The sequence below is a fragment of the Onychomys torridus genome, chromosome 20 (assembly GCF_903995425.1).
Source record: "Onychomys torridus chromosome 20, mOncTor1.1, whole genome shotgun sequence".
In the NCBI taxonomy this organism is placed as follows: Eukaryota; Metazoa; Chordata; class Mammalia; order Rodentia; family Cricetidae; genus Onychomys; species Onychomys torridus.
The window spans coordinates 22,011,381-22,035,083 of NC_050462.1; the positions used below are offsets into that span (position 1 = coordinate 22,011,381).

Here is a 23,703-nt window from a genome sequence, read left to right on the forward strand (position 1 = left end):
GCCTTCATCACTAGCTTTCCTCTTGGATAATACCGTGCCTTCATTTTAGGGCTGGGCGTAAATTTTATGCATTTAATGTTGCTTGCAAGTTTGTCAACATGACTTACCTTTCAAGTTATTTCCAATTGTAATAGTTTTATGTGATTTACCCCTTTACTAACCTTGTGGTTTCCATTGCCTTCTAAAATAAAAAAAATAAAAAATAAAAAACAAAAACCTTAAATACAACTTTCTCTAAGTCATCATTTCCAAATCTTCCCCGTTAGCCTTAGCAATAATGGCCATGCTCAATCTTCAAGCTTTCGGTTTTTGGATAAAGGAATGCTGCTGGAAAACCAAAACACATAAAGAATGCTGCTGACATCTTTGTTGAGCATTCCTTTTGTCCTTTTCTTAATCAAATTTAAAATTAAAAAATAATGTTAATTTCATAAATAACTTGTAAATTTATTTTGTGTAACTGTATCACACACATCAAAGTTTTAGAGAATTCATATTCCCACTTTTAAAACTCCAAATTCAAGTGTAATGTGGTCCCCAACACTTTGCTGTCATTTTTATCACTAGAGAGTAATCACAAATCCACTGCATTGAAATTCCTCAAATAAATATATACAAAATTATCATTTGATTTCACTGTTTGGTATCTAGGAATATATGCAAAAGAAAGCGGTGTCATGGCCTGGTGATACTTTCCCTTAATCCCAGCTCTCTGGAGGCAGGCACAGGTAGATTTCTGCAAGTTTGAGGTCATCCGGGTCTATATAGAGTTCCAGGCTGTCTAGAACTATAGAGTGAAACCCTATCAAAAAAAAAAAAAAAAGCTAGTCTTTCCTTAAAGAGCTATTTTCATGCCTATGACCTGTGTTCATATCAGCATTCCTTGCAATAATCAAGAGTTGGAAATAATTAAATAACTAAAACAGATGAATATTAAGCAAATTATATCATTAAAGGAATATTATCATTAAAGATGAAAATGAAAACTCAAGAACATGCTTCAGCCTGTCTGAACTTTACACCCCATGCGCTGTATGCAATAATCTTTTTACCACTGGAAACTCTTTAAATTTTTTTTTCCGTTTTGCTTACCAACCACAGATCCCACTCTCACCCCTCCTCCATCCCCCAACTCGCCCCTCCACCTATCCCTCATTCTCTCCTACAAAAATATTCCCATGGGGGAACAGCTAAGCCTGGTACATTCAGTTGAAGCAGGACCAAGCCCCTCCCCTCAGAGAGACCCAGCTACACATCTCTTTTCCATATGCAGAGGGCCTAGTCCTGTCCCATGCAGATTCCACAGCTGTCAGTCTAATGTTTGTGAGTTCCTATGAGCTTGGTTCAATTGTCTCTGTAAATTTCCTCATCATGATCTCCACCCCTCCTTGCTAATATAATCCCTCTTCCCTCTCCTTAACTGGACTCCTGGAGCTGGGCCTGGTGCTTGGTTGTGGATCTCTGCATTTGCTTCCATCAATTACTGGATGAAGACTCTATGATGACAGTTAGGGTATTCACCAATCTGCTTACCAGGGTAGGCCAGTTCAGGCACCCTCCCCACTATTGCTAATCTGAGGTTGTCCTTGTGGATTCTTGGGAATTTCCCAAGCACCAGGTTTCTCTCTTACCCCATAATGTCACACTCTATCAAAATACTTCTTTCATTGCTCTCCCACTCTGTTGCTCCCCTAGCTCTACTATCCCATTCCCTCATGTTCTCATCTCCCATCCCTTTGCCTCCATTGCTGCCCCCATCTCCAGTTTACTCATGGGGATCTCCTCTATTTACCCTTCCCAAAGTGATCTAAAGGTCCCTCTTAGAGTCCTCCTTGTTTCCTAGCTTCTCTGGAGCTGTGGGTTGTTTACCCTTTACTTTACATCTAGATCCCACTTATGAGTGAGTACATACCATGTTTGTATTTCTGAGTCTGGGTTATGTCACTCAAGATGATATTTTCTAGTTCCATCCATTTGCCTACAAATTTCATGATGTCATTGTTTGTTGTTTGTTTGTTTTCACAGCTGAATAATACTCCATTGTGTATATGTACCACATTTTCTTTATATATTCTTCATTTGAGGGCATCTAGTTTGCTTCCAGGTTCTGCCTACTCTTATATGAAGTAACTAAAACAGTAAAATTTATAGAGACAGAAAGCAGGGAGCCATGATGGGAAGCTAAGGCAGGAGGATCCTTGTTCATTTAAGGATAAAAATGATATCCTTGTCGAAGAATAGACAAGGTATAGAAAGAGAAAGACAAAGCAGAGGGAAAGCAAGGAGAGGACCAGAATGGGAGGGAGGAAGGGAAGAGAAGAAGGAATGATAGATATGCAGGGTTCATGGTGAGGGAAATAAAGGGAATTGTTGCTTAATGGATATGAAGCTTAAAACTGGAAATCTGAAAACAATTCTTTATGTAGATAATGGTGATGCTCATATAATATTTGAATTGTGGTGATATTGTGTTCCCCAAAATATTGTGCACCCTAATAAACTTATCTGGGGTCAGAGGCAGAACAGCCACAATATTTAACATAGAGAAAAGGCAGTAGTAACACATGCCTTTAATCCAAGCATTCCAGAGGCAGAAATCCTCTGGATCTCTGTGAGTTCAAGGCCACATTGGAAACAGCCAGGCATGGTGACACACGCCTTCAATCCCAGGGAGTGATGGCAGAAAGAAAAAGATATATAAGGCATGAAGACCAGGAACTAGAAGGATTTGGCTGGTTAAGCTTTCAGGCTTTCGAGCAGCACAGTTCAGCTGAGATCCATTCTGAATGAGGACTCAGAGGTTTCCAGTCTGAGGAAACAGGATCGGCTGAGGAACTGGAGAGGTGAGATAGCTGTGGCTTGTTCTGCTTCTCTGATCTTCCAGCGTTTACCCCAATAACTGGCCTCAGGTTTGATTTTATTAATAAGTACCTTTAAGATTCATGCTACATTTGAATGGTCTTCAGTTGTCACATACTATACTTTTTGTTTGTATTTATACTATTTGCTTATAAATGAGGCATTCCTTATTCATTTTTACTCATTCTACAAGTATCCTCTTTATTATATTTTGATCAATCTTCTAGATGAAGGGAAATATGACAATGCACAGAAGTGTCTTTATATTATAACTCAAAGATTATATGACTATATACATAAAATATTTTGTTTTCCTTGACGTATAACTGTTCATTTGTGTATTTAGAGGGAAAAGAGCAATGTGATACAGACATGTAGTTTTATTGTCTCATATCATTTTATAAACTTCTGAAATGCAACCTAACTTTTATTTTTTTACATAGAGATTTAATAGAAGGCACAATAATTAATATCTTCACTTTTTCAACATTTTCCATAGGCTAGCATTTATTATCACTTTGAAATATTAGACATGACTTGTTTCTAATCATTTCCTTGCACTTCAGTGTTTACATATGTGGAGTTACTGTTAACTTTGCACGAATTAGCTTAACTGATGGAATTAAAATTTTGAACATTGAAATCCTAATAACAGATACAAAGAAACACTCATTTGCTAACTTTTCCAGTAAAATAGACTCCTCTACTTTAGTGAAAATCACTACATAGTTAGTTCTGCCCATACATGCAGTTTCCTTTTCCTGGGAGAAATATTTGAAACACTGGGAACCAGATATTCACTTGGTTAACTTAGAAGAAAAAGAAGAGTGTGGGGGAGGGGTGACCCAGTAAGATGACTAGGCCAGTTCAAGGCCACTCCAAGCAAAGCCTGGTGACCGGAGGTGGGAAATGGCGAAAGGAGAGAAAGGACTTCCACCAGCTGTCCTCTGATGTCCACACTCCAGCCTGGTATGTGCACAACCTGGCATGTGCGCACACACACACACACACACACACACACACACACACACACACACACTAGAAAGATAGATAGATTGTATGTATGTGTGTACGTACGTGTGTGTGCAAACAATTTTAAAGAAAAAAATGGGCTATAAAGTCCGATGTATAGTCAACCCAATATCAACTGGCACTGCATCCATTCAAAATTCCCTTTCTGTTTGCCTTTGCCTATGTTCCAGGTAATCTAAATGGCATTTTCTGACTGCTCTGTCATGGCACAATGCAGCTTTCTTTCATAGACGCCCCATAGCTCTCTCTGTTACATCTCAAATTGAATATGTGACTGTCCTGTTTTTTTTTTCCCATTCCCTGTTTCTACATCTCTCTAAGCAAAGATGGCTGAAATAGAAACTTGAAACATTGTCTTTAATGAGCCATCCCTCATATTTCCCCATTTCATTTAAGAGAAGTGAAACATAGCAGCTAGCTAATCTTGGCAGTAGAGTGTTCTATACATAGGACAGTGTATCCAGTAGAAGTGGATTACAGTTTCTAGCATTATTTGTAAGGAGTTTTCCCCCATTAGTTATCATATTGTAACATTATTTGTTCATAAAGTTAGTGATACCTAAGAATGTCTTAGTATACTAAAGGATCATACTTTATCTGTGCCGAATTTAGCAAATTAGTGTTATTATATTAATCTCCATAAATGATGTCTGCATTTGGGTTTTTCGTTACAATTTATTCTTTTTTTCTTTTAAAGGTCAGTTCAGGCACCCTCACCAGTATTGCTAGAAGTCTTAACTGGGGTCCTCCTTGTAGGTTCCTGGGAGTTTCCCTGGCACCAGGCTTCTCTGTAACCCCAAAATGCCACCCCCCATCAAGACATCTCTTTTGTTACCCTTCCCCTACTTTATTGTCCTTATTAAGTTTCTTCATTGCAAAAGATTGTTTTTGCTAGCCTGTTATTGTTTTTCTCATATGGCATTCGAAATAGGCCTTCAAGAGATGCACAATTAACAGATTTTTTTTTTCTTATAACCAAGAGTTATCCTTCACTCTTCTTGAAGGCACAGGTCAAGAAGAAATACATCTGAGGATATACATCTGACTTCTTGAATATCTGTTTTAAAATACTATAATATTAAATAATATTCACCCTTAAATTATAAAATGAAATAAATGGTCTACACTTTATAAGACATCTGTAAGGAAGGTAGTGTCCAGAAGATCAAATTAACTCTATTGATTGCCACTTTTAAGGTTTTGTTTGTTTGTTTTGTAAAGGATAAAGACTGCTGTTGCTATTATTGTATAAATTCATCAATGAATATGGCTCCCTTGTAAACAATGAAAAGTCAGTCTTCTTGGACCCATTGGTTTTGTGATAAATAACAAAAATTTGATGATAGTTGTTTTTATTACAGCAGTTGACTCAGGATTATTCTTTCTTAACCTCTATTTTTAATACTATTGGTGATTAATATCCAAGTCTTCACATGGTGTATAAATATTCTTCCTACTGGTTGATTTTCACAGTTTTGGGAAGTGCTATGCATGCTGTCAGGGAAATAAAACAAATATCAATCTTGCCCAGGTGTGAACAGTACCATCTACAATAATAACCTGACTGCCAAATATGACCAATATGCCCACTATTCTAATACCAGAATGAATGTCTTGGGAGTAACCATCACTTCCTGATTGTCTTTCAGACTTGCTTCATAAGACAAAACCTATTCATGACATAGTTTGGGGAACCAAAAATCTATTGCTAGACAGATCATAGACCCCCTAATGTCCATTACTTTGCTAAAAGGACATAGACTAAACTGACTCCTAATGACTTGTCACCATTACTCGTATATTAGCTCATCTCTCAAACCTCATAAAGAAGCACTGTTTTGCAGTAGATGATGATTAGATCAAAGATGCAGAGAATGTGACTATAGAATGCTCAACTCTAAGAGGGACATCTGTATCATACAACCTTCCTAATATTCAGGGATTACTGTAGAAGATTTAGAGTAGAGGCAGGGGGCACCGTAAGGGAAGAGCGTTTTCCAGAAACAATATGGTAGTCACACACATGAACGCATGGGAACTGTGACAACATGTATAAGAACTGCAGAATCTCAGGCCAGACAAATTTCAGCATGAAGTTTGATACAGGCAAAAAATCCCCACCCCTAGCTGAAGAGCTATTAAAGGTAATTGATATTTTTCAGGATAAGAAGATTTAGCTTTTTTATGGATATAGCCCCTCATAACTTTAATATGCTCCATTGGATTGCCAATCACCACAGTATATGGGTAGACGTCTGGGTCTTAATGGGTTTAAAAGATAATAATACACAAAGCTGGTGGGAACTGCAATGAAAGGCAGAGGAAGAAATTGAAGTGTCAGATAAATATGATCAAAATATATTCTGAAAGAATTACTAAATATATTTTAAAGATGTATCTATGATCATACTAAGGTAAAAATGTAATATGTTAATGTGTGGTCATTATAAAAAATTCACAAAACTAAACTAATACATGATCTGTTCTTACAAGTTATCTATATAACTCAAGATATTTTCAAAATAGTAATTAGTAAAATAATGAATTGGAAACATTTGTTTCTATACAGTGTATTTTATTAACTTAGTCTTCTAAAGATTATTTTATAGATTGGAATGAAAAAATAAGACTTCTTGGCTAACATTGTGTTACAAGGATGGTGTAGTCGCAATTTGATTTAGTCTCAGGTTTATGGTCAACAGCATTAACACAACCTTGATGAATGTTCTCGACAGAGACAATCACAAACTGAATTGTAAATGATGAAAACTATCAATTTTGTTAACCATAGCTTAATGTTCTTATATTATTATTGAAATATTTTTGAAGCCTGTTTAGGTTTCCTAGTGGCTTTACCCAGCAGGTCTGCATAAAGAAGATGATTGGACCACGAGCCTTTGTACCAGATGTCTGAGATGGTCTGCACTTGGCTGTGCTGGGGGGAGGTCTTTTGCTCCACCCCTTTGAATTCCTTTAAAAATCCTTTAGCAAAGACTGTCAGGGCCCTATGGATTAGGACCCAGGCCCTCTGGAGGCTGTCTTGTATTTTCTATCTTTTTCTCTTCCTTCTATCCTTCCATCCAACATTTCCTACTGCTTCTATTCAAGAGTACTCTGGGGGAAATGTGGGGGTGTGATGGCCCCCAACAAGGTATCACAATGAAAATAAAGGAGAAGTTGTGATTCTATATATTCTAAATGTGAATCCTCTTTCATCACAATGCACCATTATTAGCATGAACACTGTAGGCAATATCTTGGAGCTTCACAGATTTATCATCTATGACAGCATAGTCATACTTTGCTTTTTGTGTTCCTATGAAAAACTAAATAAAATATTATCTGAAGAAAGCATTAACATTAAAATTTATTAAAGTTATTTTCTTTTGTGCTTTTATTATAATTGGTTATTCATATGTAAATATAATTATAAATTTGATACATGAATTTTAATACAGTTACATAATTGGCTTATCAAAGACTTAAGAGTTTCCAGAGCAGAACTATTACTTTTATAAAATTACCCATTTGATCTTTATATTGTTGGGCATCTACAATGTGCCAGTCAATATGTTGAGTGTGCCAAATTTGGTGACAGTGGGAAAAACTACTACTAACACAGTGTAAAGGGAGAATTTACACTAAAATAGTGTAGCAGATGCATACATTTTAGATGGAATGCAAAATCCTATGGTAAAGAACTGGCTGTAAGACAAATTTAATGTAAGCTAACCCTCTGATTGTCTAATTCTCTATTGTGGATTACAATATCATAATGAACTATCAAATCTAAGCATTTAAATCTTTGTATGGCCTTACAGTGACTTTTTGTAGAAGCTTTATGAAAAAAAGAAACAGTTGAATTTGATGAACAGAGTAATTCATCGTTTCTCTGTACACCTCCTACAAGAAAGGGCCACTGTTTTCCTCTATGCCCTGTGTGAAATAAAAAAGAGAAGACTGACATGATTCTTAAATATTAACTTTCTCTAGATTAATCACTTTTTCCCTTTTAATAAAAAGTAGGAGACATATTACAGGCTTAAGATACTCCAGGGTATGTTTTATTGATCCACTAATACATGATTCGGGCAGTTAAAGCACTTAGCCTTTGGGTTTGCAGCTCATAATGTACCCTAGGCATGAATAAATGCAATAGTAAAATGTACCCTGGAGTGTTTTAATGTCTTATTGAAAATAATAAAACACATGAACTGATATATTCAGAATTCAAAAGAGCAAAGGTTAGCTATGTAAGCATGCCTTACTCTGATTTAAATCCTTTTGATACTTTGTATATTAATAAGGTTACTATACATAAAATTTTATTTTTGAACAGTATATTTTGATAAATATGTGTACTAACATCTTCTAATGGGCTTGAGAAAAATCTTAATTAACTTTGAAGGACCCAAAGGCAAACACTGGATATGTAATATAAACGTGTAGTTAAAAATTCTGATTTCCAATGAGTATTTTGATGATTTGCTAACATCTCTCTTCTGGGTCTGTTTACAATTATCAGTTAATTTATTATCTATTTCATTTTATATTGTACTTTCAACGTGGAAAATAATGAGCCAGGAGTTGATGCACATATTGAGGAACAAAAGGTAAATGAAGCACAATGTCTAGCTTTGAATATTTGCACTCAAATGTGAAAGCTGTGCCTAAGTGACTCAAGGGGAAAAAATGACTATAATCTGAGGACTCAACTATTTCTGCCTGTGGAGTAGACAGAGGCTTTGTAAACAAGGACACATTAATAAATAATAACAATACTTTGACAAAGAGGTAAAAAGCAGGAAGAGAACAAAGTAGGCAGGTCAGTGTCACCTGGTGAGCAGTGTGCTACTTGACAGACATGATGTCTTAGAATTCTCCCGAAGGCAATGGGACATGGTCAAATGGGAATAATAAGATCAGTTTTATCTTTTAGAAAGAGCCTTCTAGCAGCAATATGGAAGATTGATTGTCCTGGAATGAGGTAATTATAAAAACCTAAGTGAGAGATGGCAAAATACTAGAGTGGGCAGAATGGAAACAGAAGGCAGCATGTGAAGAATAGGGCTTTGCTCCTCCAAAGACAAAGCTAAAAGCAAGTCTTGCTGACCATAAGACAAGGTCTTAGAAGAAAGGAGAGGAGAGCAGGAAGGGAGAAAGGAATAATTAGTGTGTTTTGGCTTCCTTACTTGTAGTAATTAACACTAAGACCCCGGGAATGAGCACCTAGTGGAGTCTCATTAATCCTATAAGACTCAGGATCAATTTTATTTCTTGCTGGAAATATTTTCTTAGAGAGCTGACCTAAGGTTTCAAGCTCTCTCACCCATATATCTGCCTATATATATATCAGGTAGATAGATAGATAGATAGATAGATAGATAGATAGATAGATAGATAGATGATAGATAGAGAGATAGATAGAGATAAATATGTAGGTAGACAGAGAAAATGAGATAGACTAGATAGATAGTGGTAGAGATAGATGTCTATTTGTCCATTCTTCTGTGACAATATTTTGATATTCAGTAGAAATGATTACCTACCCCCTCCATGTTACCAAAGGAATACATTTTTTAGAAGGCAAGCATCTATTTATCTCATTGTTTGCATTGCTTCTTTTACTATTTCAAAGTTTGGCTAAGATGTAATCAATATTATTGAATACAATTTTGTCTGGAGCCTAATCATGCATTTTTATGGGAAGAATTCAGAGATTAAATAGACAAAACTATAAATAAATGAACAAACAAACAAACAAGTAAATAAATTCATTTTTACAAGAAGAAAACAATTTTTCTAAGAGCAGAAGAGGCACATTATTTCATGATAGGACTCATGTATAGATTTTTTTCACCCCCCAAACACTTGCACAAATAATTTAATTATTTTACTGAAATAAATTATTGAACAAATTTGCCATTAATATTAATATTAAAATGAACACATCAGTGAATAAAATTGAATTCTTCATCTGATATAATACCTTAAGATTAATTACCAGAAATAAAATTATGGAGGGAACCCATATGCATCTTTAGAGTGTCTAATTTTTCCTTGTAAACTGCATTTCCATATTATCTCACTGACAGTAATCATATTAGTATGATAGGGTTATGTGTCATTTAATTTTGGCTTTAGATTTTCACTTAAGTTGCTATAACTGAGTTATGTATCCACCATTCACACTCTTTCATTAATTTTACTTTAGGCAACCTGTAATTCTTTATTGAATGCTTTCATAGATATATTTTTTATTCAAAAATTGTGTCTACCTATTATAAGTGCCTGTGGCTTGTCTCTACTGATAATTTATAAAAGTTAGGAAATTATAAGTAGAAAGCATATTGGTAATTTTAGTTGTCATGACTATCAGATTTCTTATATTTTTAGATGAAATCCTGTAAGGATTTTTAGGCAAATTTGACCCAGTTTGTAACTAACCATCTATAAAAGCATCCCCATTAAAGGACAGAGAGTCCTTCGGATTTAGACATCACTAAAAGAAAGAAAGAAGGAAAGAAAGAAAGAAAGAAAGAAAGAAAGAAAGAAAGAAAGAAAGAAAGAAAGAAAGAAAGAAAGAAAGAGGAGGGAAGGGAGGGAGGGGGAGGAAGGAAGGAAGAATAGTTTACAAGTGTTGTTTTGAACCAATTACTACCCACACTAACCCATCATAAGCCCCTTAGCATTCTTTTGTGAAGTTGAAAGGAAGAACTGTAAGAGGGAGTCTGAAAACATGTGGCTTTTTGCATGCTTGCAAGTACTCTTACAATTGAGCTGCATTCCTAGCCCCCAGAAAGCTTGGCTAATTTGAAAAGATAACACCCTTCCTCAATTAAATATCTTGTTAATAACAAAAATGACAGTGTTTGCTGACTTGGAAATATGAGGACCACACTTAAGGCTTCCTTGGGAATTTTCTTTGGTCTTTGTAAGATATCTCATCTCAAGAAACAATCCACAAATTTAAATATAAGTGATACTTTCTACCAGATACAGAAATAGACTGTAATTATGTGAGGTGTGAGGTCTCTTGGAAATGAGTCAAGTGAGGCTTGTGCCAAAGGCACATAGAGCCGAAGTCTACTTACTAAGCACAGAAGTGGAAGGCATCACAGTGTTTCCTAGAGTTCATAGTTTTTCAGTTAAACTCTGCATTAGGTGATCAGGTACAAGACATATTGTAAGTAATCTTGACTTAATGGTGCTTTTAAAATGTTTCATGCATAACGCAAAAATTATTACCTTCCAATGAGAGAAAATAAACCATTTCAAGCGACAATTCCAGACATTTATGATTCTCTATCAATGATGTTTCCCAACAGGTTACTGGATAAAGAAATTTCTGAAATTTCAGTAGAAGAAATGCACAATAATACGGTAGTCTGTCTGTGAATAGCAATTGACAAGTAGCATATTTCTCATATCCCAGCTCTTAGAATAAAAATAATTAATGAGCATGTTTCCTGAATAGAATTTGAAATTAACTTAGAAAATTTACAAAATATAACCTTCCCTAGGAAAATGATTATATAAAGTAACAATAATTCACAGGAAGCCAAGTAAATCAAGTGCAACTTTCAAATATCTTAAGAAATTTAAGGTCAGTCAAAGCTCTGTTGAATGACATTTTTAATATTTACTTAAAACTTCACTGTGTTATAAAGATGGCACATGTTAGTGACATTTGTATGTCTGAAATAATTTCACCTTAAATTTTATAATGAAAATATGATGCTATCATCCATACATAATACAGTATCTCTTCAGTGATTCATTACCATGTTAATGAGGAAACATTAATAGATGTATATGAGTTAAAATACAGATATATATAGTCACATGATAAACTGAAATTAGATTCCATTGTCAGGGGTCAAAAATAACAAATAATTAACCCAATGAATAGCAGTCTTCCCTGAGAGTATCTTATTTAATCTATTTGATAAGGGAAAGAGAGAGAAGGAGAGGGAGAGGAACCACAGAAAAAGAGACAGAGACTGGGAGAATTACATGGCTGTTTAATAATAAAATAAGCAATTTTTATTGTCTTTCAAAATGATTATTTTAAAACATCATTTGTATGGTCTCTATGATCAGGTACACCTAATATAATCTGTTCACATTTGTGGTGCAATTAGAATAAATTATTGAAAGAGAACATAATATTTAACTGTATTGTTCAACATCTGTTTGGCAAAATAATAAAGATGTTGATTTTTAGAAGCCAGTTCCTTTTTCTTTTTGCCCTAGGAACACTTTTATTTTGTGGATTAGCAAACCTGCCATACAGTACAGAAGTATATTCTCTTCTTGGATGCTTTACTTATTTCAAACAACTTTCTCTTCTGACAAAAGAGTCCTTGGGGGCAGGTGAAAACTAAGCCCAAATATAAAAATGATTTCATTTCAAATTATTGTCCATGCCTGATTCTTTGTGCACCACATTTTCTTTCTGGTTTATTAAGAGTATCCAAACCGTTCTTCCATGTTTCTTTTGTTTACTTTTGAGCTTGCACTACTTGACTTGCCTGGGGAAACTCCCTTTGAAATTCAAGTATCATGCTACACTTCAGGGTGGAAGAAGGCTGAATTGGAGCATCTGCCATCCTTCTTGTGGCAGATTATTATGTTTTCATTTTAAAACGACTGCTAGGAAGATTAAAGGGGTAGGATGAAGAAATGATTCAGATCTCCCTATGTAGGTCATCCCTATGTGAGCGCATTGTTTGGAGTGGCAAGCCAAACAGCAGGCATTCAGTCCCCAGAAAGTAGACAGACATAAACAAGCCAGTCAGAACACAAAGGAGAGAGAGAAAGGAAAGGAGCCTCCTTAGTCACTTCAGTAGATTTTAACATCAAAGTTTGACAGAATGAGGCTTTCTTTCAAAGATTTGAAAGAGGATAGTTAGGGAGAAGGCTGAAATATCAGTGTCTCATCGGTCTGTTGATGGAGATATAATAATAGCCTGGGCTTGATGCTTCCTACTATAAATCCAATTCTAATTTGGAGTCTTCTTAGTCAGAATTCTACGTATAAATATTTAATTTAATTTTTAAATTCATTTTTGCATAGCAATCGCAAATCCCCCTCTCCTGCTCCCCTCCAGCTGCCCCCACCCACTGTTATGCACCCCACATCCACTCTTCCAAAAGAGGAAGGCCAGCCATGGGGGGTCCTCAAAGAGTGGCACATTCAGTTGAGGCAGGACCAAGCACCTCCCTGCTGCATCAAGACTGAGCAAGGCATCCTACCATAGATAAAGTCAGCTCAAGCATCAAGGGTAGATCCTGATGCCAATGCCAGGGGCCCCTCAGACAGATCAAGCTACACAACTGTCTCCCGTACACAGAGGGCCTAGCACATACAAGAAAATTGGAATGATACAAAGAAGAGTAGCGTGGCCCCTGCGCAAGGATGACCCTCAAATTCGTGAAGCATTTATGTATAAATTCAAAGAAAGTATGCAATACAAATTATGATTCCAAAATGTTTCTAAAATAAAATCCTATTTGAAAAGGAAAAAAAAAATATTAAAAAATATTGTGTAGTTTAACCATTAAGAAGGGATTTTTTCATAGGCCAGTGAAAGGTCTTTTTTCTTTCTGTAGCATCTCACTAACATGTTAATATGTTGTTTGACATAATTAAACAGATCTGCCTAAGCCTCTACATTTCACAGATTCACTTCCAAAGATATTTCCTATTGGATTTAATGGATGTAAGTGGTCAGTATTAACAGGACTGGGATTTTTATTTGTTTGCTTACTTTCTTGTTTTTTAAGTACATCTCAATGCCTATTGACCTACATGATCTCTAGGTCATGTGAGATTTGCCTAACAATATGTCAAAATTCTTGAAATCCATCAGCTCAAAATGGCTAAGCAACAAGAAAATATACAAGTCACCTAGTCATCCTTTGACTTCCTGTCATGCCATAATTTAGTTATTTATTGTATTAATTATTACTTTTACATTTTTGCATTATGACTCTAATTTAACAAATGTGGATATGAAGACACATTATGTGTAAATAACTTTTATCTACAACAATCTTTCTTTGGCAGTTTTAATCAATAATTTTATCGACATTTTCTTATGCACAGTGTGATTGCATGGCCTCCTACCAATTCATATATCGTATATTCATCAAATGTTTATTGTGGATAAGATGCTGGAAATATAGTGCAATATAAAAATCAAGAAGGCCTCTGCTCTTGCAGAAAATAGTTCTTACAAGAAAACCATTAATAATCATAGGAACCCATGTGACATGTTATCTTTGATACTCTCTAGGAAGGAGATAACCATTTCCATGTTGCTGGGATTTGAACATTTTCCTTTCAGTATTCTAGTACTGCCAAAATAGTGTTATTTAAAGGTGGAGCCTTTAGAGGTAACTAGAACGAAATTGCTCCCTTATGAAATGGGCCCTTATAAAACAGGCTTCCAGCAGGCCAGGCAGTGGTGGCCCAGGACAGGCTCCAAAGCTACACAGAGAAACCCTGTTTCAAAAAACAAAAAAACAAACAAAAAAAGAAAGAAAAAACCAAACAAACAAAAAAAGGCTTTAAGCAGTAGTGAAAGTCTTCAGCTCTTCCATCTTTAGCTATGTGAAGAGCTTCTTCATTCCACCCGAATGAGACATCTGAGAAGCCAAGGTCACTCCTTACTAGACACTGGTAACAGCTAGTGCTTTTCCAGAATCCAAATAAGAAATAAATCTTTACTCTTAAATCACCCAGTCTTGGGTGATTTTGTTTTAGCATGTAGATTAAGATGATAACTAAAGGAGGCAGAAATGTATTTCACCTAGAGATTACAGAGTCTACTCCAAGAACAGTATTGATTATGTAGACATATAGGGTATGGAGGGTGAGTAGCTACTGACATACAGGTAGGATATATATTGCTTGCCATGAAAAACAAGAGAACCGGTTAGAAGCCCAGAACCCATGTGAAAACCATGAATATTTGCATTGGAGAGGAAGAGGCAGGGGGAATCTCTGCTAAGTGGTGTTGGCCAGGAAGAATAGCAAATAGGTGAACCTCGGGTGCTAGGGATTTTTGTCTCACAAACAAAAGGGTTGGACACCTGAAGAGAATACCATGTGAAGATGGACTCTGTCTGCCATGTTTGTGCACACGCACACACGCGCGCACACACACACACACACACACACACGGGCACACACGGGCACACATACAGACACAAGTACAGATACACACAGGTGCACACACAGATAAAAGCACGGGCACAAATCACACACACACACACACACACACACACACACACACACACGGGCACACATACAGACACAAGTACAGATACACACAGGTGCACACACAGATAAAAGCACGGGCACAAATCACACACACACACACACACACACACACACACACACACAGAGTTTCTTGTTCAGTGATGCCTATATGTCCTTGTAAAACATATCAGAAACATCACTCATTTTTTGAAACTGCTTCAATGGATGTTTATGCTTCTGAACAATGTCTTCAGCCCATAAGAGTCTTCACACTCTCTTCAGATTTTAGTAGCTCTTTGAGTCCTCATACAGTGAACACTAACTACTTTTTATGTTACTTTTCAAAGAAGCAAGACAATCTGTTTCAGATCTATGATCTTTTTGTACTTAAAAAACATTGTTTTAACCTCCATATATTCCTATTTTCTCATCCATAATGTAAGTACAATAGGTACCCAACAGAGCTGCTTTCTATATAAAAAGACATAAAATATCACTTACTTAAATGTCTGACAAATTTGTATCTATTTCTCCTCACAATTGTATTATGGTTTTTGTTTTCTGTGTGTGTGTGTGTGTGTGTGTGTGTGTGTGTGTGTGTGTGTGTGTTTATTCAACCCTTCTTTTTATTTTATAATTTAATTTAATTTTATATATCAGCCATGGGTTCCCCTGTCCGTCCCCCCCACCTTCCCTCTAGCCCCCCCCAGTCCCATTCTCATCTCCTCCAGGGTAAAGACTCAGCTGAGGATTTAGCTCAACCTGGTAGATTCAGTACAGGCAGGTCCAGTCCCCTCCTCCGGGGCTGAGCAAAGTGTCCCTGCATAAGCCCCAGGTTCCAAACAGCCAGCTCATGCACTAAGGACAGGTCCGGGTCCCACTGCCTGGGCGCCTTCCAAACAGTTCAAGCTACTCAATTGTCTCACTTATCCGGAGGGCCTGATCCAGTTGGGGGCTCCACAGCTTTTGGTTCATAGTTCATGTGTTTCCATTAGTTTGGCTATTTGTCCCTGTGCTTTTTCCAATCTTGGTCTCAACAATTCTCACTCATACAATCCCTCCTCTTTCTCTACAATTGGACTCCTGGAGCTCCACTTGCGGCCTGGCTGAGGAGCTCTGCATCCACTTCCATCAGTTATTGGATAAGAGTTCTAGCATGACAGTTAGGGTGTTTGGCCATCCAATCACCAGACTAAGTCAGTTCGGGCTTTCTCTTGACCATTGCCAGAAGTCTACAGTGGAGGTATCTTTGTGGATTTCTGGGGACCTCTCGAGCACTCTGCCCATTCCTGTTCTCATGTGGTCTTCATTTATCACAGTCTGTTATTCCTTGTTCTCCCTCTCTGTTCTTGATCCAGCTGGGATCTCCTGCTGCCCTAAGCTCTCTTTCCCTCGAAACTTGCTGAGTCCATTCAGGTTTGTTCTTCTATGTATGAGCTTAGGGCTGACCACTAGGGTTTGGATAACATCAGGGAAGTTGTCCAAGATAAGACTGAATTTCTTTCTCTTAGCAGCCATCAATTGATTACTCATAGCTCTTTCTCTGCTGGTGGGGCTTGTGGGATTTCCATTATCATGTCAGCCCAGACTGGGGCTGTCATTCTATAGGTCTAATTTAGGAGAATGCATTTTAGACATATTATGGATACAAGCTCCTTTGTCATGTATAGAAAACACTACCTTATGGGAAATATCCTGATCCTCTGGTTTTTACAATATTTCTATGCTTCTTCCATGATGTTTTCTTAGCCTTGGGTGTAGGTTTTACATCATAGATGTTTCATTTGGCATTGGAAATTCCAGTCAGTTCTTTTCTGCATATTGACCTCTTATAGACTTCTATAATTTTACCAGTCTGTTAGGAACAGATGCTTCTTTGATGATGGGTGAGGATTACATTTATCAGTATGTGTAAGAATTTTGATTAGTTCGAAATTATACTGGTTTATGAAAATGGAAGAAATAGGTCCTCCTCTAGGGTTCATGACCTCAAAATTCATGGTTAGATTGTTAGGTTAACAGCACTAAGCATGAATTCCCTCCAATTGAGTGAGACTTAAGTACAATCAGACGACTGTTGCTTACTTCCAAATTGTAAGTGCCACTATGTCAGGCATGGAGATATCTTGCCATTTGAGTCATCATTTTAGTTCATAGTTTTGTTTGTTTGTTGTTGTTGTTGTTGTTTTGTTGTTGTTGTTGTTTCTTTAATCCGGGAAGGAATACTGATTGTCTTTCTCTCTTAATAGCTTGCATACCAACTTCAGATACTATGAGAATGAGCCTTCAAGAAGAAGCCCTCTACAGCAGTTCCATATCCCCTCCTGCAAGTTCTATGTCTGAAGTTTGTATTACCTTCAGCACCAGGGTCTTACTTTCAGGACACAACCAAGGTGGCAATGGCCATAATCTATTTTGAAATACTGAGTTAACACCTGTAGATCCTGACATGTAATATGTGATCTATTATAAATATCACCATAGAGGTTTCATTGACACTATCATCGTGGTATTCCAGGTGTTAAATATTTTATGTGTGTGTTTCTGTTTTATCATCATAAAAAGCTCTTGTGGCATTCTGATGATCCTACCTATGAAGCAAAAAATAATAATAAAATAAATTTAAAAGACAACTACAACTTGCTTGATGAAGAGACAGGGCTTGAAGCGTGAGTGCTTGATGCAAGCACCATTGGCTCTAATGATTAAATTACACTTTTTCTCCAGTGAACATTTTCACCAAGCAACAAATGAATGGATATTACTCCATGTGTTATCCCTCTATCTATTGTTATGTGTCAGTCTTAATTTCACACCTCCTACATCCTTCTGAAGCTGCTGTTTCAATCTTTTCTTTACACTGCAACATGAAGCTACTCTAAGGCTTTGATACACACTGGGACTCCCTCCTGTGACAATTGTCCAGTTCTAATTTGTCTGGAAGACACCTAGATGATGCCCTAAAAATACTGATATCATGGAATTCCTTTTATCTTTTGAATTTGCCTGTAATATTTAAATAAATTTATATCATTTACCCCCTTTCATTTCTTCCCTCAAACCTTTCTCAAGCCCTGTCCCATTGTCTCTCAAAGCCTCGACAACACACACACACACACACACACACACACACACACACACACACACAAGTATAAAATATACCGTGTCTGTGTATGATCTCTCACCGCATTCCTTAGTTGACTTATAGCAAATTGTTTTTCATGGGCCCCTTGAGATTTCCCTTTTCTACTTTAGCATGAGTGTTGGCATTCTTGTTCAAATCTTGCTTAGTTAACTGTACTGTTGTGGTGCCATTGGTCTAGATTTCCTCTCACTTCTAGGAGACAATTTCACAGAAGCCTTCCTTTCCCTCTAACTCTTACATTCTTTCTTCCCACTGCTCTTCCATGATGTTCCCTGAGCTTTAGGTGTAGGAACTTTGTCTCTGATGCATCCATTGTGGCTGAGCCACTCATGATGAGTTGTTTTCTGCATTTTTTTCCAGTGGTGATTTTCTGCAATGACCTCCATCTGCTGAAAGGAGAAGCTTCTTTAGTGAGGCATGAATGCTACCATATCTGTAGGTCTAAGGATGTGCATTTGGAATGAATTTAGGGTTATACTGATTTAGCGAAGTGGTAGTAGTAGAGTTTCTTCTAACATTCATGATCTCAGTGTTCTCAGGTGGTTGTCAAGATTTCAAGTACAGGATATGATTTCTCTTTTCTTGTTTGGGCCTTGAGTCTGATTAGATACCACAATGTATGAGTGTCACTGTTGTACCTTAAGGGATATCTTGCAATACTGATCATGGGGGCTCATAAGCATCACAACTGAGGGGGACTTTTAGGTGTTTCCTTCCATTTGCACCTTGTTAATACCTTCCAGCATTTTTTCCTTCTTTTTCTTTTTCTTTTTCTTTTTCTTTTTATTATTATTATTATTATTATTATTATTATTATTATTATTACTATTACTATTATTATTATTATATTTGTGTTTTAATTTTACACATCAGCCATGGGTTCCCCTGTCCTCCCTCTCCTGCCCCCACCTTTGTAGTGGATAGCCATCCCAGCATTGGCCTGGAAGTTCCAACCCCCATTGAGGCTTCAGTAATGATCACGCCCACAAGGCGGGGCAGAGGAGGGAGCGGAAGACCTAGGATCAAGAGGAGGTCGCTCTCTTGGTTTGGGGACCCTGGACGCAGGAGGTAGACTGAGCAGAGTTCTCCAGAGAACACAGCCGGACTGTGCTATACCTTTGCCAGACCCTGCAACCTACCCCTTCATTTGTAAGTTACCCCACAAAATAAACCTCCCTTTTAACTACATGGAGTGGCCTTAATAATTTCACCAATATCTGGCGCCCAACGTGGGGTTCAAACCCACGACCCTGAGATTAAGAGTCTCATGCTCTACCGACTGAGCTAGCCGGGCTGGGGGCAAATGTTACATTCACCCTGGACATCTGGAAAGGTGTCTGAATGACAGCAAGGAAAACTATCATTCAGACTGTACAAATGAGGGGGACCAGCCCAGTCAACTGGCAGAGACACACATTGGAGGTCCCTGGCCATTTTCAGGTCTCTTATTTGTTCCAAAATGCTATCTTAGTGTCCCAATGTCCACTGTGATTTTGGTATATAATGGGTCTCTTTGTACGGTCAACACCTTGTAGGAAAGTGAGTTCAAACCATCAAAATGCATAGTTTCCTTTGTGTGCGCAATCCGGTCAAACCTCTGAGGATTGGGCTCATTTTTCTTGTCTCTTGAGTGTTGTATCATGCGACACCTTCCAACTACAGCATTTGGGCGTGATATAGACATGCCTTTATGAACTATTCTGTTAAAAATGTCATCATCTTCTCCTCCCCAGCCCCAATAATTATTAGGAAATCCATTGATGGCAAGAAACTGTTGTTTACTGAGAGCAGAGACACCTCCGAAGTACTGGACATATGGCAGGCTAAACCCAAACTTGTCCATTGCAACAGAAATGTGCCGTGGCTGTGAAAAACACCTGTAGGTATTATGGTCGTCCATCGGAATGAGGTCCACATCACTGAACACAAAGCAGTTGTAGTCATAATCCTTCAAGGCCTCTTGAAAGCCAATATTGAGGAGCTTAGCTTGATTGAACATGGTGTCTCCAGCCTGGTTGATGACATAGATGCCATAGTCCAGTTGCTGGCGCTGGAGGACCGGGTGCAAATAATACAGCCAGTATTTGAGGTGCTCTTGCCGGTTGCGGAACGGGATGATGATGGCCACCTTGTGAGAAACACAGTCCTTAGGGGAGTAACGACCGCCCATCTTTATCTCTGGGGTCTTCTTTGCCAAAAGCTCCAGATCCACAGGAATATTAAAGTCAATCACCATGGGGCCAATGAGCAGCGGGGACTCCTCCGGGCAAGCGGGTAGCACAGTGGTAGGGGCCACTGGGACCGAAGTCAAGTTGCTCTTCAGGCCGGGGTCAAAAGCCGCACTAGGGCTGGTGTCTGGACCCGCCGAGGCTTCCAGGAGACTCCTAAAGGAGGCGGAGGTCTCACTCCCTGAGGCCCTCCCGAGGGCTGCTTGCTGGCGGCGGGCGCCATTCGTGCCGCCCTGAAGTGGAGAGGAAACTCCCATTAGCTGGGGCAGGCGGCTCAGGTTGCTGCCCGAGAGGTGATAGACCAGGGTGACGCCGAGGTGCAGCGGGCAGACCGCCACGAGCAGGGGGCAGGCCCGCTGGAGGGTCGCGCCCAGCATCGCGGTGGCGCTGCCTCCCAGGAGCGATTCCCGAAACCTCATCATATCTTAGATAGAATATATTAAGTATTAGACTCAGGTCCTTTAGGATAGGACACCTTTTGGAATGATCCTTGTAACATGCCACCTCCCCATGCCCTAGACTTCCCTGGATTTTAATATGTGTTTTTTGCTTGATATTGTTTGCACTTATTGTAATTCCAACTTATCTAAGTCATTATCCCTCATTACTCCTGGACAATATTTGATAACCATCTCTTTGTATATAGTCTTGTATTAGGTTAGAATTTTCTTATTTAGACAAAAGGGGGAGATATAGTGGATAGCCATCCCAGCATTGGCCTGGAAGTTCCAACCCCCATTGAGGCTTCAGTAATGATCATGCCCACAAGGCAGGGCAGAGGAGGGAGCGGAAGACCTAGGATCAAGAGGAGGTTGCTCTTTTGGTTCGGGGACCCTGGACGTAGGAGGTAGACCGAGCAGAGTTCTCCAGAGAACACCGCTGGACTGTGCTATACCTTTCCCAGACCCTGCAACCTACCCCTTCATTTGTAAGTTACCCCACAAAATAAACCTCCCTTTTAACTACGTGGAGTGGCCTTAATAATTTCACCAATACACCTTTCCCCCAGCCGCTCCCCTCCATTCCCATCTCCTCCAGGGCCAAGACTCCCCTGAGGATTCATTTAAACCTGGTGGATTCAGTACAGGCAGGTCTAGTCCTCTCCTTCCAGGCTGAGCAAAGTGTCCCTGTGTAAGCCCAGGGTTCCAAACAGTCAGCTCATGCCCAAGATTGGAAAAAGCACAGGGACAAATAGCCACAAGAATGGAAGCACATGAATTATGAACCAAAGGCTGTGGAGCCCCCAGCTGGATCAGGCCCTCTGGATAAGTGAGACAATTGAATAGCTTGTACTGTTTGAGAGGCATCCAGGTTGTAGGACTGGGACCTGTCCTAAGTGCATGAGCTGGCTGTTTGGAACCTTCCAGCATTTTCAAGAGTAAATAAACTTCAGGGAGGAGGCTCTCTGGCCAGGTAAAAATCTTGAACTATCCAAGTCCTCAGTGCCTTGAGCAATCCAGATTTACCTTCATCCTCTGTGAGACAACATTGCCTGTGCTGTTTTGACCATCTCTTGGACTCTTCTGATCTACAACTTGAAAGCAGGGTTCTCATGTCTTGTATTAAAGTTTTGTTGGACAGTCTATGGTTCTTGGGGAGAGAATTGTTAGTATCAGTGGTATTCAAGGTTATTTTACCCTCCTCCCTGCCTCTCCTCCTTTATTGAGCTCACCTCCTTTGGTTAAAACCATCTCCTTTCCTATTTTTCTCTTCTTTTCACTTGTATGCTTTTATTCCTCTCTTTAGTGTGTCGTCACCCATCCTGCCATGGTCTCTTTTTACTCTCCTAGTTTTTGTGTTTACTCTAGGCTCCATACTTTCATCTGAAGATTTGAAGCTTAGAACTCAGACGAGACACTTGCCTTTCTGAGTCCGGACTACCTCACTCATTATAATATTTTTTAGGACAATCCATTTATTGGCAAGTTACATTTTTTAATTTTTTTAAATCTGGAACTGAATAGAATTCCACTATATAATTGTACCACGTTTTAATTATCCATTCATCAGTTGAAGGACATTTATATTGCTTCTATTTCCTGGATACTGTGTATAGATTTGACATGATCAGGGCTTTTCAAGAATCTATGAGGTAGGTTGTCAAGTCTTTGGAATATATTCCAAGGAATAGAATAGTTGGGTCATATGATAGATTTACTTATAGCTCTTTGGACAATTCTCTTTACTGATTTACAGAGTGGTTACATCAATTTGCAATTCCACCAACAGGGAATGTGGGTGCCCCTTTCCCTACATATTTTTACATCACTTGTTTTTGGTTGTTGTGTTGATCTTAGCCATTATGACTGGGAAGTTGAAATCTCAAAGTATGATTTGCAAATCTTATATTTGCATTTCCTTAGCTGCAATGATGATAATGAACATTATTCTTGATATATATCTATGTATACATATACAAATATAATTATACACACACACACACACACACACACACACACACACACACACATATATATATATATATATATATATATATATATATATATATATATATAAAATTTCTTCTTTTGCAAACACCCTGATCAGATACATACACATCCTTCCTTTTATGGGTTGTGCATTTCACTTTTCATTTTTTATTCTGCTTTTATCAGATGTCTCTTTTCTTTTTCCGCTACAATATTGGTAATACTCTACTTAATGTTGGTCTTTTTATATCAATCTCCCACTAGATCAATATCATGAAGTCAAATACAGTGTCAGTCTTATAAATAATTGAATTATTATTAATATCCTCTGGCATATGCAAGGTACCTGATAATCTGAAATCCATAAAATACCTTAAGTGTTGTACTATTTTTTTTTTTTGTCAACTTGACACAGACTAGAATCACGTGGGAAGAGAAAACCTCAGCTAAGAAGCTTTCTCTATTAGTTTGTCTAATTGATGTGTCTGTGGGTCATTTTCTTTCATTTTCTTGATTAATAATTGTTATTGGAAGTCCCAGCCTACTGTGGGCAGTGCCACACCTTGGCAGGTGGGCTGGGGGGGTGGTCCAGGATTGGATTTTTTTATTTTTGAGGTGAAGGCATTGAAAAGGCAGGGGGTGGATGCAAATGGGTGGGGAGATAAGTAGGTTTTGAATGCCTGGTGTGAAATCCATGGAGAAAAATCATTTTGAAAAAAAGAAAATGCAAAAGAAAGTCAG

General features: G+C 38.1%; 2 non-coding genes and 1 pseudogene across 2 annotated transcripts; 1 reads left to right on the plus strand and 2 right to left on the minus strand.

Moving 5' to 3' along the window:
- Nucleotides 1-13,239: 13,239 nt before the first annotated feature.
- On the plus strand, nt 13,240-13,347 carry LOC118571294. The gene has a single exon (XR_004943330.1). It is a non-coding gene; the product is annotated as a U6 spliceosomal RNA (small nuclear RNA).
- A 6,179-nt stretch (nt 13,348-19,526) lies between these two features.
- Nucleotides 19,527-19,599, minus strand: Trnak-cuu. Its single transcript has one exon. It is a non-coding gene; the product is annotated as a tRNA-Lys (tRNA).
- A 168-nt stretch (nt 19,600-19,767) lies between these two features.
- Nucleotides 19,768-20,952, minus strand: LOC118571184 (annotated as a pseudogene).
- Between the last annotated feature and the right edge of the window lie 2,751 nt (nt 20,953-23,703).